Consider the following 15,994-nt stretch of genomic DNA (forward strand, 5'->3'; position numbering starts at 1 on the left):
GTTTCAGGTCAAGATGATCTTGACAGGTCAGAGCTGAAGAAAGAGCTTTTAAAACTTACATTACTGTCTTTCTTCAATTTCCATGAAGGGTCACCTTGACCACAAACAATAACTTTGTTTCTCTCCACTGACTGGTCTGCTTTTCCTTTGATTTTGCAGTTTTTAAAGTGCTCTTCAATTACCACAGTGGCACTGTACTCTGTTATCAACCATTTCTGTCGAAGTGACCCTTTCACATGTAAACCTCTTCTGCCTGAGACCCATAACAGTGCTGAATGTCAGGAAAGCACCATTTTTAATCATAGAATAGAATCCCTATCGTGTGAAAGCAAACCATCTGGTCCATCAGGTCCGCACTGACGCTTTGAAGAGCATCCCACCTTTTTCTTGTAATCTTGCATATATCGTGGTTAACCCACCTAACCAAGCATCCCTGGACACTGTGCATAATTTAGCCTGGCCAATCCACCTAACCTACATATCTGTGGGAGGGGACCGGAGCATCCAGCGAAAACACACATAGACACGGGGAAAATGTGCAAACTCTACACATACAGTAGCCTAAGGGTGAAATCGAAGCCAGGTCTCTGGTGCTGTGAGCCACCATGTCATTTATGCTTCGCATTACTAAGGAATGAGGTGTCCTGTTATTTGTATCTTGTTATAATGTTCTTCACTCACACTTGAACAGATGTATTATCCACCTGACATCACTTCCAGAGCTGGCAGAGATGTGGCATTGATTTGGAGGTGGTATGTACAAGGTGTGGGCAGAGAATACCTGTAGAAGATACGTAACACTTCCACGCTCCCTTGCACATCTACCCTTACAGTGACAAAACAGGAGACATCTTCAGTAAGAGGTGAAAGGAAGCAATATCCAAAGAGGCAGCAGAGTTCTACAAATATTGTTTTTTCTTAGATTCTCAACTTTCAATAAATTGGTCTCTGTTTGCAATATAACCTAAGCATTTAACAATTGCTGTCACAGTTAAGTGGTTTTGAAGGAAACTTTCATTAGTGAGGCTGTGCTTTGAAGGAATCTTTCATTAGTGAGGCTGTGCAGAAATTGAACATTAATCTCTCTCAGAAATATTGACCAGAATTTTAGCTCCCTGTTTTCTCATTTGTTCAACCTATTTAATGTCATATCCATGGCCTTTTCCTGCTCTAAACCATGCACAATCTTCTAAATAGCACGCAAAATGTTTAACTTATCCAGTCCTTGCTCTTAAACAAACACTCCAGAATGAAAGGTGCTTCAGTGCATTTTTCTCTTACAATGATGCTCTCATGGATAGTGTGCCCACAAACAGGCTGCTTCTGTATTAAACCTGAAATAGAACATTACAAAAAACTCTTTCATGACTCAGAACTAGAGAATGCCAGGGGCCAGTTGTTCATGTAAAATAAACCATCAAATTGGCAATAACATTTGAATCGATGAACATGCAAGTATGTGTTGGTTACATAGGCAGTAATGTGATTGATTTTCTTTTTGTACAGTACATAAACATTTATAGATTATACACTGCTTCTGGCCAGGATATACTTCAGAGCTGCTCCATCAGATGTACTTCATCAGTCTGTGTGTGTAAACAGAGCTTCCATTACATTTCTGGTAAAGTAAAACCCACGTCATGGGAGCAATTCATAGGAACCTCCCCAACTTTATTTTAAATTGTGGGCACAACTTCAGCCTTTATATGGTGGTAATGCAGTTGACTCCACTTGGCATCAATGTTTTAATTAATTTACTAGTATCATGCCTGGAAAATACCTGCTGTCATGAATGTTTAATCACGGTACAGAATGTACAAGTTATGCAGATTGCTGTGAGCAACGACAAAGAAGAAATATTAATAATGTCCCACCGGGAGCATGCATGTTCCATCAATATGCATTACTTCTATTTTAGTTATCTGACTGCTTGCCTATCCATACTTGAAATAGCTCCCTTTATCCACCTACCTGACTTTCCATGTATATATTTATCTATCTTTCGAGCTCTATCCATTCAACTGTTTTTCTAGAGCTATCTATGTATTTGCAGTAAAGCCTCAATGAGTCAGGTTTGGATTACTGAAAACTCGGGCTGTGACAAAGCTGACAGCCACTTCCACATCTCAGAACGGAGGCAGCATGGTCACTTAGTGGTTAGCACTTCTCCTTCATATTGCCGGGAGTCTGTGTGGGCTTCCTCCAGGTAATCCAGTTTCCTCCCACAGACCAAAATATGCGCAGGATAGGTGGATTGGCCATGATAAACGAGTGGCTATTGGGATGGGTGGTGGGGGCTGGGTCTGGGTGGGATGCTCTTTGGAGTGTTATAATGCAAACTTGATGGGCCAAATGGCCACTTTCTGTACTGAGGGATTCCTTGAAACACGACAGAAGAATGTACATAATAAGCCAAAGCTCCAGACGAGTAACTCTAGATGAAACCATCTCATGTACACCTGTCACACTACTGTGCCAAGAAATTGAAGAACAGCTAGGCCACATTACAGGACCAAGTCATACACTGCAAAATGGTCTTGTCTAAATCCTGGACAGTATGGATGAAAGGCATGGGTGAAATTGGATTGTTTTAATTTTTGTTGCTCTTTAGTATTTAAAGTTGAAATATATAATGGCAGGAAAGTAAAGCAAAAAAAGATGCACTGGCATTAAAGAGAACATTCACAAGGTAGATTCAAGGTGTGGTGGGATTTTTTGGAGGAGTGGTTGAGTAGGTTAGGACTATACTCCTTGGAGAAAGTGAGGACTGCAGATGCTGGAGTACCAGAGTTGGAAAATGTGGTGCTGGAAAAACACAGCAGGCCAGGCAGATCCGAGGAGCAGGAGAATCGACGTTTCGGGCATAAGCCCTTCTTCAGGCGAAATGTCGATTCTCCTGCTCCTCGGATGCTGCCTGGCCTGCTGTGTTTTTCCAACACCCTACATTTCTATACTCCTTGGAGTTTAGAACAATGAGAGCGGAACTTATTGAACACAAAATTCTTAGGAATCTCAATGGAATTCGTGTGGAGAATTAATTTTCTCTTGTGGTGGGGTCTAGGACAAAATAGCAGACTTTGAGTAAATTGGCACTCATCGAAAACAGAGGAGATGTTTTCTCAGACAGCAGTCAATCTGTGGAATTTTTATTGCAGATATCAGTCAAGGTTGGATCATTAAGTGGCTCAAGGTTGAGATAGACAAATTTTTAATCAGCCAGGGGATCAAGGGTTATGGGGAAAAGGCAATAAAGCAGAACTGAAGATTATCAGATCAGCCATAATCTCATGAAAAAGTGGACAAGATTCAATGGGTCAAATGGTCTACTTTTGCTCCTGTAATGTGTCCCTGCTTTGAATAGTATTAACATAGCTGGCATCGAAAAGCTGCTCAAAAAGACCAAGAAAGCACATTATCAAAGCAATGTCAAGACAACACCCATTTCATGAAATTGCCTGGATAACCTCCAATATTTTTGAGGTGTACATCAGCAAATTGAACAAAGTGTATCAATGGATAAAAAGGAGGATTAACACCCTGGTGACCCTGAAGAGGCTGATTAATGTTCACCCGCTCCAGTTTCCTGAGCTGAAGCCACAAAGTTTGCAGAGATGCCCTAGGATTTCATATTTCACCAAAAAAGTAAACAGAAATTATGTTTGACTGCATTGATGATGTGGCGGACTGTATTATGCTCCTCAGGAAACAGCAGGGACTGCAGAAAAAGATTAAAGTTTAACTCTGGGAAAATTCAATATTGTTTCTCAAAGCCTTTATTGTATATGGTCAGGTGATTGTAACATGTAAACAAATTGAAAGTTAGACATGTTTTCACCAATTTACCCCATCACCGCATTTTCAATTGCTTTTTTCTTGATAAACCAAACAGCAAGTTTTTGGACAAACCAGATGACATGGAGACTTCCTCAGTTACCTTGATGTCCTGCACAAACAAATTTTTGGGTGTGCCCCATGTGATTTGACTTTGCACGGTTTTACCATATTTAACTAGCTACTCAAAATAGGCAAGCCTCAAACACATTTGATTTACATGTAGTATGCAAATTACAATGATTGACATAAGGGAATACCATCTCACTCAGGTACTCTGAACATTTTGTCATGCAGTTTCATGTTATAGTTCCCATATTTCAATGCACCAGCTCAAGAAACGCAGACAAAACTTTGAAATACTTAAATATGAGGAGGATCCAGTCACATAGTGATCCCAGACCAAGTTTTGCATTTTCTCTGTCCAACCTACCATTTAGGATTTCTATTGAAGCAAAGATCAAAGGCTGTCAATGAAAAAGTGCTGCAAGTTCTGGAGTCAGAAAAATGTACAGCATAGAAACAAAACCTTCTGTCCAACTCATCCATGCCAACCAGATTTATTAAATTAATCTAGTCCCATTTGCCAGCATTTGGTCCATATCCCTCCAAACACTTCCTATTCATGTACCCATCAAGATGCCTTTTAAATGTTGGAATTGTACCAGCCGCCTCCACTTCCTCTGGGAGCTCATTCCATATATGCACCACCCTTCTTGTTAAAAAAAAGGTTGCCTTTAGGTCCATTTTAAATCTTTCCCTCCTGCTTCACCTTAAACCTATGCCCTCTAGTTTTGGACTCCCTGACCCCAGGGAAAATAACTTGTCTATTTAGCCTATCCATGCCCCTCATGATTTTATAAACCTCTGTAAGGCCATCCCTCAGCCCTGGGTCTGGGTAGGTTGCTCTTCGGAGGGTCAGTGTGGACTGGTTGGGCCGAAGGGACTGTTTCCACACTGTAGGGAATCTAATCTAACTCTCCAGGGAAAACTCTCCCATCCTATTCATCGTTTCCCTATAGTCGACATAAAAGAAGATGGCATTGGTTATTGAATAAAAAATGAGGTCTGCAGATGCTGGAGATCACAGCTGAAAATGTGTTGCTGGTCAAAGCACAGCAGGCCAGGCAGCATCTCAGGAGATGCTGCCTGGCCTGCTGTGCTTTGACCAGCAACACATTTTCAGCATTGGTTATTGAAGTCAGTTATTGCATTTTCAAAATATCATTCAGTAGATCCTGACGAATCATCCTGCCCCCATTATCTATTGAATTTTCCCTCCATCTTGAGATCGCCAATGACATTACTCACTGGTCATTTAACAGGGGTTTAATTTCATTTAGTGCAATATCAGAGGCAGGGATACAGTAGTTTCACATCAACAGCAATGAACAAGTAGTGTGTAGGTCATGCTAACTCAGAAGTTGTATAGTGATATCCCAATCTGGAACATTGTGAAATAGAATTCAATGGAAGACTACAAATGTCCTTGCGGCATATTATTAAGCATTCTGGACTTTGAAGGTGCAGCTTTACTTTACATTACAACTACATGGGCATTTCCAGCCTGGGATTGGCTAACTAAACGTCAATAGCAAGGGGACTGGCAGAGTGGGGGAAGCATGAGCATTTGTGGGAATGATTTTTTTTTGTCTTAAGAGATGACCAGAACTTCTTGCAATATGGAGCCACTGAGATACTTGATCTATGCTAATGTTGCTGTTTCCATGACAAGAATATTCCATGAATGAAAGCCTGCAAAATCGCATCTTCAAAGATTCAGCCTGCCATGACATAGGGTGTTGAGTATCTGTGCTGTACCCTTCGGACTGCTCTACATAGTTAGACCATTCCTACTGAGTCTGCTGTGTCTTTGTTATTTCCTGATTTAGGAGTAATTACTGTCTGATTCTCAGCAGGTGCTGTGAACTCTGTTTATGTTCTAACATACAGAACATGACATACAGCTCTCTAGAGCAGTGCTTCCATTCCTCTACGCCCTGAGAAGTGTTGGTCTGTGGTTGCCCTCCAACAACATAGATGGTGAAGGGCAACTTCCAGCATATGATAGAGTGCACAGCTGAGCTTTAAAGCAGGTGCCAGTGGCAGGGATCTGGGATAGAAACATAGAAAACAGGAGCAGGATTAGGCTATTCAGCCCTTCGAGCCTGCTCCATTGTTCATTATGATTATATCTAGTCATTCAACTTAGTAGCCTGGCCCTGCTTTTCTCCCTACCCTGTGATACCTTCAACCAAAATTGCCACATTCTTCTTGTGTTTGCCTCCGTGGCTTTGTCTGGTGAGGAATTCCATAGGCTCTCTGCTCTCTGGAGAGTTTGAGTTATCAGGAGAGGTTGGACAGGCTGGGATTATTTTTCCCTGGAGCATAGAAGGCTGAGGGTTAGAGGTTTATAAAATCATAAAGGGTATAGATAGGTGAATGGATGGTGTCTTTTCCCTAGGGTCGGGGATTTCAAGACCAGAGGGCATCATTTTAAGGTGAAAGGAGGAAGCTTTAAAAAAGACATGAGGGGCAACTTTTTTTGTATAAACTCAGAATGGTTCTTACATGGAAGTGGTGGATACAGGCACAGTTACATTGTGTAAAAGACATTTAGGTAAGTACCTGAATACAAAATGTTTGGAAGCACAGGCAGGTGGGACGAGTTTAGTTGGGAACATGATTGACATGGGACTGGCTGGATCAAAAGGTTTGTTTCCAAGCTGCATGACTTGAACTCTCCAGGTGAAGAAATTTCTCCTCCTCTCAATACTAAATATTTTTACCTTGTATCGTTAGACTGTGGCCACAGGTCTGGACTGCCCTACTATCGGCGACATGCCTCCTGCACCTATCCTTTCTAATTATGTTAGAATTTTATAGGTTTCAAGGAGATCCTAGATACCCTGGCAGTGGCAAAAACTTCTTCCTACGGCAAGTAGAAAAGGTGGGTGCCATAGCAATGCGATGCATAGGTAATCAGGCAAGTTTGGGAAGATACTGTGAGAAAACTTACTCAGCCTCACAGAGAGGAACCTTTCTTGAAACTCATCAAAATTGACACTTACTGACTTCTGATAAAATTCAGCCCAGTGCTTTTGGATGAAATTGTCTATGGGCAGCATGTCGGTGAAAATTAGGGGGATCTCAGGATGCTTCAGACGTGATTAGACAGAAAACAATGGAAGCTGAAGGGTGCAGTCGTTGGATGAAAGGGAGTGGGTCAAATAATGCAGGCAGGTTGAGAAGGACATAAAATGTCACTTGTGACTATAAAAAGAGACATACCAACACTAACAGGGTTTGATGGATTCGAACAATTTAAACACTGAATGCCAAGGAAGGTGGGCATGGCTTCAACAGGCAACATGATAACTTGGCTGCATGTCAAATCTACCTTTCGTGTAATCTATTCAGAGATTGATTTTTAATATAAAAAAAAGGAAAATGATCTGCCAGGGACAGAGTTTACACCAGTCATAAGGATGTTAGTGCTCTCTTGTGAGCAGCAATAAAAAGAAAAGATACGTGTGCACATTAACAGGATCCATACGATGCTTGCTGCTGGCAAATGGATGCAGCCATGCCTCAATCTGGACATGGAAGAATTTTCAATAGTCATCTGTCATCAATTAGGAACAGTACTCTAAAGAGAAACAACTTTAACCTTACAATGTAGTCGGAATATGATAAATAGCTGTCCAAGGCCTGATGCATGACTGTGCAGAATGATATAGCTTAAGCACTCTTGAAGGAATATGTCTCAAGTGAGACGTATTGGAAAATTTGTGTCATGTATGGCAATGCCGTCCCATGAAAGTTTGAACAGAATGTAATTGTATTAGTGAGTGATCGCTGACAGAACAAAAATGAAAGGAGAGAGGCAGGCAGCCAGTTTAGGAAAAAACGCCAAACTTTGTAAAGCTAATATTCTGCATTGAAACTGTCAGTGTCTACGCGCCTGAAGATATTATAGTTCACAATCATAGATTTCAGCTGAAATGCTTTAGTCATTACTAATTTAGTTTCCAAAATCTAAAATTAGGGACACCAAATCTTGTTATGATCAAGCCTGAAGACATGTCTGTCATGGAGTATTTCTGGGTCAGGGAGTGAGAAGGACAGAGGCAATTGATAATTTCCTCATTAGTGACCCAGGGTTGAAACATGCTTGTCTTCTGGGAATAAATTCAATTTATCTGAATGGTATAGATCAGCAGTGCTGTCAAAAGCATTTGATTTTGTAAACTTGTACCTCACCGAGCCCTGTGTTATTTACATTTCACTCTGTGACATCTTCAACGTTGTGTCAAGCGATCCTCAGTATTTTCTGGAATTGACAACACAGGATATCATGATCAAAACTGTAGTTTAGTCAATTTAGTTAGAAAGGTTTTAAAATTTGCATAGCAACATGGACTGAATTCCTTCTACCATCGACTCAGTCAAATAAGATAACACAGCAAATGAGTTATGACAGCAGGTCAAGAAAGGGAAAAAAAAACTTAGTTTCATTACTTTAAAAAAACTGCAAATGCATAAAGTGTTGATTTTTTTTTGAAAAGCTAAACCTCTAAAGAAATGGTCTAAATAACTTTTTTTCACTAGTTTACGTTATTTCTCCGGATGTTCTGCCAATTTCCTACCAAACTTATGGCAAAAGATCAGGAGAGTTCAGGGCCAGTATCAATCTTACCTCAGTTAACCTTTGTAAATATTTCCTGTTCTTTTCCAAAATGATTTGAAATTAAGTGGCTTAAAAGGTGCCAAGAGATAAAGAAAAAAATAATCCATCAGTTCTGCTAATTGAGTGTCACCCACACTGTGGGGAAAGTTGCTCCCAATAAGTTTAAAAAATGGAAAGAGTGCTACAATAACATATGAATCTCTGTAGCAACCTCCACTGATGAGCCATTAAAAGCCTTTGGAATTGGCAATGTTTAATCCTGTTTATGAAATTTTGGTGGCTGTTCTGCTGAGGTTTAATGTTGTCAAGTGGGCGAATTTTCACGGAAATGGCATCCCTGGTGAGCTTTGATGTCGTTGCTAAAAATAATTTTTATCCTGGCGGGTATTACGTTGTTAAAAACGGAAAATGTTTAAATTACAACTTTTCTATATTTAAGAGAGGAAGTGACATGTTAATGTGTGGGTGAGACATATGAATTTTGCCTTTCAATGAGCTTTGTCCTCTTTCAGCAAAAAAAAAGCTTAAAATAGTTAACTCGGGATGGCCTATGTCCAGTTAAATCACCCCTGATTCTGGGGGGTATTGGAAAGTGAGACAAGAGCAAATGCAACAGAGCGTCAGTGCTATTTGATGAATATCAAAAACACTGCCAGATTTACAAGGCTTCAGTTTACAAACGATAGATTCTGATTTAGATTCCCAATGAAGGAAACTGGCAAGGGCAGCTCCTAATGTTTACCATTCGGGAACTGTGGGTTGTATTTTTGAATTTTACAAACGCACATACTGCTCACCCTCCCCCACTCAGGGAGGTAAGTTTGTCACTAACTAAAGGATTCTAAAACCGCTGCTTCACAGCCATAATAGGCTGAGGTAATATCGAGGTGATTGTGGGAGCTTTTTCCCCTCAGGGAAAGGAGGTCTCCTGCTTGAAAGCCATCGGCTGATCTGATTGACTGGCAGCAGAATAGTCCCAGCAGAGCCGATAGTGGACACTGCTGGTATTACAAGCAGTTGCAATGAGATGCTATAGGCTACTGGGCTAATGGGGAATTCTGGGATTCTTGGTTGGTTACCTTTGAGTTGGGAGGTCTAGTTAGTGTTTTAAAGACCGGTGGGGAAATTGCAAAATGTCGGGGAGGTGATAATTTTGTGTTTTCTTACATGATCCATCAGCATCACTGGCAAGGCATCCTTAATTATCCTTGAGCACTTCTTCTATTTGCCTAAGAATATGGACCTCAAGGGCTGGACTAGCATTTATTACTCATTCCTAACTGCCCTTAAACTAAGTGGCTTGCTGGGCCATCTTAGAGGGCAGAGTCAAAAAGTGTGGTGCTGGAAAAGCACAGCCGGTCAGGCAGCATCAGAGGAGCAGGAAGGTCGACGTATTGAGCATAAGCTCTTCATCATTCCTTTTTGACTCTGATCCCCAGCATCTTCAGTCCTCACTTTTTCCATTTAAAAGGGCAGTTAAGAGTCATCTGCATTGTCCTAATCCTAGGAACATATATAGGTCAGACCAGGTAATGCTGGCAGATTTCCCACCCTAAAAGAAACAAGTGGGTTTCTCAAACAATTGACAATGATTACACAGTTGTAATTACACTAGCTTTTAATTCCAGATTGTTATTGAATTCAAATTTCACCATCTGACCCTGTGGGATTCAAGACCATATCCCCAGATCTGGTTAGTCTGACACTCCGGATTACAAATTCAGTAAAATTACCATGATGTCACTGCAATAACTCCATGAAAGCTGGTATCCTGTTAACAAGTGACCCTTTATTTACATGTGCATAGTACATAACACTGATCCAGCTGGCTCAGATCTGGCTCCTAGAGTGAGCAGAACTCCTGACACTCTTGTATTTATCTGTCAGGCAGAACTCCCTGATTGGACCAGGTTAGCAGCTCCAGATAGGGAGCTCATATTCCATAGATCCACCTGGCTGACCTTGTTACAATCATTACAGTCACCATCTCCTCATTCAGTATTTCAGAGGGCAGTTAAGAGTCAAACACATTGCTATGAATTTAGGTTTAGACAGAGACTATCCTAGATAAAAGGGTGTTAAATGAATTCAGGCCTGTTTCCCCTAGATAGAGATCGGGACAGCCACAGAGTCTGGTGGGTGCAGAGGTGGTGTTGTAGAAAAGGCTGTCCTTGCTGCCTCAGGACTGTGTTCAAGTTGTTAATAAAAACAATAAAACAAACAGAAACATCCTTCCATCCCAACCATTCACACCCCACAGCTTATCCATGCCAATCATACCACCTCTTGCCTGGCAATTACCCCCACATGATGTCTCAAACCTCCATGATAGTCCTTTACAAACCCTCTACCAACTTGCTTCCAACTCCTGTCAATCCATGCCGCCCAGCTAGCAATCTGTTCCCAGAGATATTCCATGCCGCATCACACAACAACCACCATGAACGGATGTCAGGACTAATGTGGAGATGAAATAAAATAAATTTCTTAAGCCTCAATTTAGAAATGCACCAATTAAAATTGATCATTCTTATGGATAAAGAAACATTTAATTATCTTGAAGTATTCACTCCTGTATAAAACAAATTTTTGCATTCATAGCCCAACTTCAAAGCTCCTGAAATGATCAAACTGTGAAATAACAGGAACTATGATAACAATTGATTATGAAATCCATTATGTGGCACAAATCCTATCATGATAGCCCTCGGGCTTAGGTCAACAGACAAAGTGAAATAATGATCCCTGTTTTTCTTATAGTTGAAGACAAAAATCATTAAAGGTCAGCAGAGATAAATGAGAGCCTGACAGTTTCCTTGCCAGTTGACAATTTGAATGCAATACACAGCTCCAATTAGTTTATCTGTTAAATATACACATTGAAATTGTTAAAAGTAGATTCCAAAGGGCACCTTACCTCTTCCAAAGGTTTCTTGACCCTACCCAAAAATGATGTTCTCCATCACCAAAGAACTCCAGCACTTTGAGCCCTCCTCCTGAAGTTATGCTGGTTCTCTCAGAAGTGAAAATTGGATCTGTTTAAAGGTGGATAGGCATTAATCTATGCAACTGTCTTCATGAACTATTGGTGTACAATGTGCAACCAGCCATTTTCCCCTGTGAATATGGTGGCTTTGCACCTTCAAGGGCAGGACTTTGTGTTTTTTAAATGAAATTTCAGGAACAGGTGTCAACATCAAAATCTTCTGATGGACTAGCAATCATTGTGCTCTAAAACATAAACAAGTCAGTGTATTTATCTTCACATCCCATTCAACATTATTTCAAAACGTACTACTTCTTGTAAATTGTGGTTTATATCCTTTAGAGTGATTTCCTAGACAATTAAAATGATCCTAACACCAGAGAAAATTCCAACTGGAGTTATTGTGAAACTCTTCTGCCACTATCTATTCAAAGTAATCAGTTGACTGGGAATTTTTCTTTTGAGCTAATAGGGTTTAGCCTGCTTGGAGATTAACCACTGCAGGAATCTCCAGATCTTTCTGCTCCTTTCAGAAGGCTTCTGTTCAGGGTCAACTCTCAGGGAGACTCCTTTTGAACCTGCTTTCCAATCTGTCCTGGCTTTGTATTTCACCATTCAAATGAAGCGTGAGGAACAATGATCCTCATTTAGTTTCAACTCCTTGATTCCCAGCAAGCAATATGAGCCAGAAACAAATAGTGCCAACATTCAAAATAAGTTAAAATGACAGGCGCCCAATGCTGTAAAACATTGGATACTCTTTCAGGGATTGAAAATTAACCTTTCTGGATTTCTCTTCGGTATTTTAGAACTGAAACGTTGCCCCAAAAATGTCACTTCCCATTGTTGCCACATTAATCTTTCCAGATGTGCAACTGTCACACGTAATTTCTTAATGTTGGACGAAGGAATAGCCAAGGTCTTGTTCCTAGGCTGGGGGAATTTAAAACTAGGTGGTATAGGTTTAAGGGTAGAGGGGAAAGATCTAAAGGGGACTTGAGAGGTAACATTTTCTTGCAGAGGATGGTCTGTGTATGGAACAAGCTGCCAGAGGAAGTGGTGTTGGCTAGTACAATTACAAGATTTAAAAAGGCATCTGGATGGTTATATGAATAGGAAGAATTTAAAGGGATATGGGCCAAATGCTGGCAAATGGGACGATGTCAGGTTGGGATGGCTGGTTGGCACAGAGAAGTTGGACTGAAGGGTCTGTTTCCGTGCTGTATAACTATGATTCGATGAATAAAATGTAGTTCTGTTTATGATCATTCACTATTCTCGAGTCAGATCTTGTTCTCATAATCTGCAGATTGCTACACATTGTGGCTCTGGTCTAATTCAAGACTACAAAGCCTGACTGTGATCTCTCTCTGGTATCCCATGACCATCTATACATGGTGCCAAGATACTAAATATTATTGTTTTCTTAGGAAAATAAACAAACTTGCAAAAGTACATTTTCTGATGTTATACTCCGACCTGGCCCACTGAACATGCATATCAGGAATTCAGATGCAGGATATTATGGATGAATAAAGTTTTTCCACAGAATCATGAATTTTTACAATTACCCCTGTAATTTTTTATTTCCTGCAATCAGAGTAATAGACAGATTTATAATTTTGATCTTTATTCTCTCAGTTGGAATCACTGCCTGTTGACTGCATAGATCACTGTTGCAGTTATCCATCCTCTCGTATCATTTATTAAAATGCTCACATTTTATTTGTGTTGGGAGGGCGACCAGTATCTCTTTCAAACTCAGAAAAGACCAAGCTGGCTACCTTACAAAATGGAATATGTTTGTGTTAAACAAGGTAACTTGAAATCAGTATTTGAAAATTGTTTTGAAAATGAGCTTGGAGACAATGTGAAAACTTCTGTGTCAATGAACAGAATGTGGAAAATGTTGGGTGGTGGGAATGGACAGGAAGTTTCTCAATGGGAACATGTAGCTTTCAAGGATGAATGCAAAATATTATTGGGATTGGAACTGGGCAGTGTTAAACTCTGTGCAAATTTAATGATTTTTCTCCACTGTCCACCATCCCTAATTGGCTGGCTAGACTGACGGACACAGTGTGTTGAGGACAGTGTGTTTCCTCTGTACTCTATGATGGATGGAGAAAAGTTTATAATCATTTTGGTTGCATCCTGACAGAAGGAGTGGAGTATTGCATCTATGTCACTTTTTTCTTCTGGGAAACTGGTTGCATTTCATAGGTTTTATTTTCTGATCTAGAAGATTTGTTTCTTTTCGATATTCATTCTTTGGAATGTGGGAATCTAATGATTATTGTTCATCAACAGTTAAAAATCACACAACACCAGGCTATAGTCCAACAGGTTTAATTGGAAGCACACTAGCTTTCGGAGCGACGCTCCTTCATCAGGTGATAGTGGAGGGCTCGATCATAACACAGAATTTACAACAAAAATTTGCAGTGTGATGTAACTGAAATTATACATTGAAAAATTGATTGTCTGTTAAGTCTGTATCTGTTAGAATACAGTGATAGTTTCACTTCTTTCATGTGTACATCACAAAACCTTTTATTAAAAGTTGCATTCTCGGGTTAGCTGTTAACAATGGTGATAGCTAGACAATATGTTGAAGGTGTTAGCCCCCTGTGTTCTCTGTCTATGACCTGATGTTTACATTGATTCTAATCTAAAATGTGAGATAACAGAGTTTTACATAAATTCATGTAGTTTTTGAGCTCAGAGTTCTACATGAATGTATGCAGTTTTTCAGCAAAGTGCAATGTAACTCTGCAAGTACAAATTCACCCCACAAAATATATGTGTGCATGTGGGTCTTTGTCTGTCTGTGTGTGTGTCTGTCTGTCTGGGGTGGAGGTTGAGAGTGTGTGAATGTGAGAGTGTGTGAGTGTGTGTAGTGAGTTCAGAGTGTCTTAAGTCTGTGAAGGGGTGCCTGTGTGAGTGTGGGAGTGTGTATGTCTATAAGGGTGTGTGTGGGTGTCTGTGTGCGCGTCTGTGTGTACCTGTGTCCGTGTGTATGTGAGAGTGTGTGTGTGTAGTGCAATGGTGATCATCCGTAATGTGACATGAACCCAAGGTCCCAGTTGAGGCCCTCCCTATGGGTACCGAACTTAGCTATCAGCCTCTGCTCGGCAACTTTCCTCTGCTGCCTGTCCCGAAGTCCACCTTGGAGGATGGTCACCCGAAGGTCAGAGGCTGAATGTCCTGGACCACTGAAGTGTTCCCTAACTGGGTTGTGCGGTGCCCATTCATCCATTGTCGTAGCCTTTGCTCGATTTCCTCAATGTACCATGCCTCCGGGCATCCTTGCCTGCAAAGTATAAGATAGACAACGTTGGCTGAGTCACATGAGTACCTGCCATGTACAAGGTGGGAGGTGTTCCCAGGCGTAATAGTGGTATCTATATCCACAATCTGGCACATCTTGCAACGTCCACCATGACAGGGTTGTATGGAGTTGTCCTGAGAGCCAGGCAGTTTGCTACGAACAATGATCTGTTTGAGGTTTGGCGGTTGTTTAAAGGCAAGTAATGGAGGTGTGGGGAAGGTCTTGGTGAGGTGGTCATCCTCATGGATAATGTGTTGCAGGTCACTCATGACCCCCACACACACACAGACAGAAAAAGACTCACATGCACACACATATTTTGTGGGGTGAATTTGTACTTGCAGAGTTACATTGCACTTTGCTGAAAAACTGCATACATTCATGTAGAACTCTGAGCTCAAAAACTGCATGAATTTATGTAAAACTCTGTTATCTCACTTTTTAGATTAGAATCAATCTAAATATCAGGTCATAGACAGAGAACACAGGGGGCTAACACCTTCAACATATTGTCTAGCTATCACCATTGTTAACAGCTAACCCGAGAATGCAACTTTTAATAAAAGGTTTTGTGATTTACACATGAAAGAACTGAAACTATCACTGTATTCTAACAGATAAAAGACTTAACAGACAATCAATTTTTCAATGTTTAATTTCAGTTACATCACACTGCAAATTTTTGCTATAAATTCTGTGTTATGATCGAGCCCTCCACTATCACCTGATGAAGGAGCGTCGCTCCGAAAGCTAGTGTGCTTCCAATTGAACCTGTTGGACTATAACCTGGTGTTGTGTGTTTTTTAACTTTCTAGACCCCAGTCCAACACCGGCATCTCCAAATCATTTCATCAACAGTGGTGGTGTTGAATGCAGTTGATTGGCATGTTAGCCTCTTAAAAAGGATAAAGAAATTTGGTTTGGAATTAGGGAAAGCAGAAGCATGTGTACAGAGGGACAGTAATGGGGGAGTAGGGCTGGTGGTGAGGGCAAGCTTAAGGCACATGGGTAGTAGGCCAAACAACCTTAGAGGGCATGGGTGGCTATGTCAAGGGTTGGTATTGGCAGTACCAGCAACCATAGGAGCATGGACGACCAGGATGGGCATCAGTAACATGTAATGCCAGTGTTCAGGGGACAGAGAGGACAGTTCGAG

At 40.8% G+C, this 15,994-nt stretch overlaps 1 long non-coding RNA gene across 1 annotated transcript in view; it reads right to left on the minus strand.

Annotated features, from left to right (window-relative positions):
* Positions 1 to 13,869: 13,869 nt before the first annotated feature.
* The window catches only part of LOC132837118 (uncharacterized), a 52,563-nt gene continuing 50,438 nt past the window's right edge, over positions 13,870 to 15,994 (minus strand). Inside the window, exon 3 of the long non-coding RNA XR_009647433.1 lies at positions 13,870 to 14,820. This is a non-coding gene — a long non-coding RNA (uncharacterized LOC132837118). The remainder of the gene's footprint in view (positions 14,821 to 15,994) is intronic.

This window comes from Hemiscyllium ocellatum, chromosome 3 (assembly GCF_020745735.1).
Source record: "Hemiscyllium ocellatum isolate sHemOce1 chromosome 3, sHemOce1.pat.X.cur, whole genome shotgun sequence".
Lineage (NCBI taxonomy): Eukaryota > Metazoa > Chordata > Chondrichthyes > Orectolobiformes > Hemiscylliidae > Hemiscyllium > Hemiscyllium ocellatum.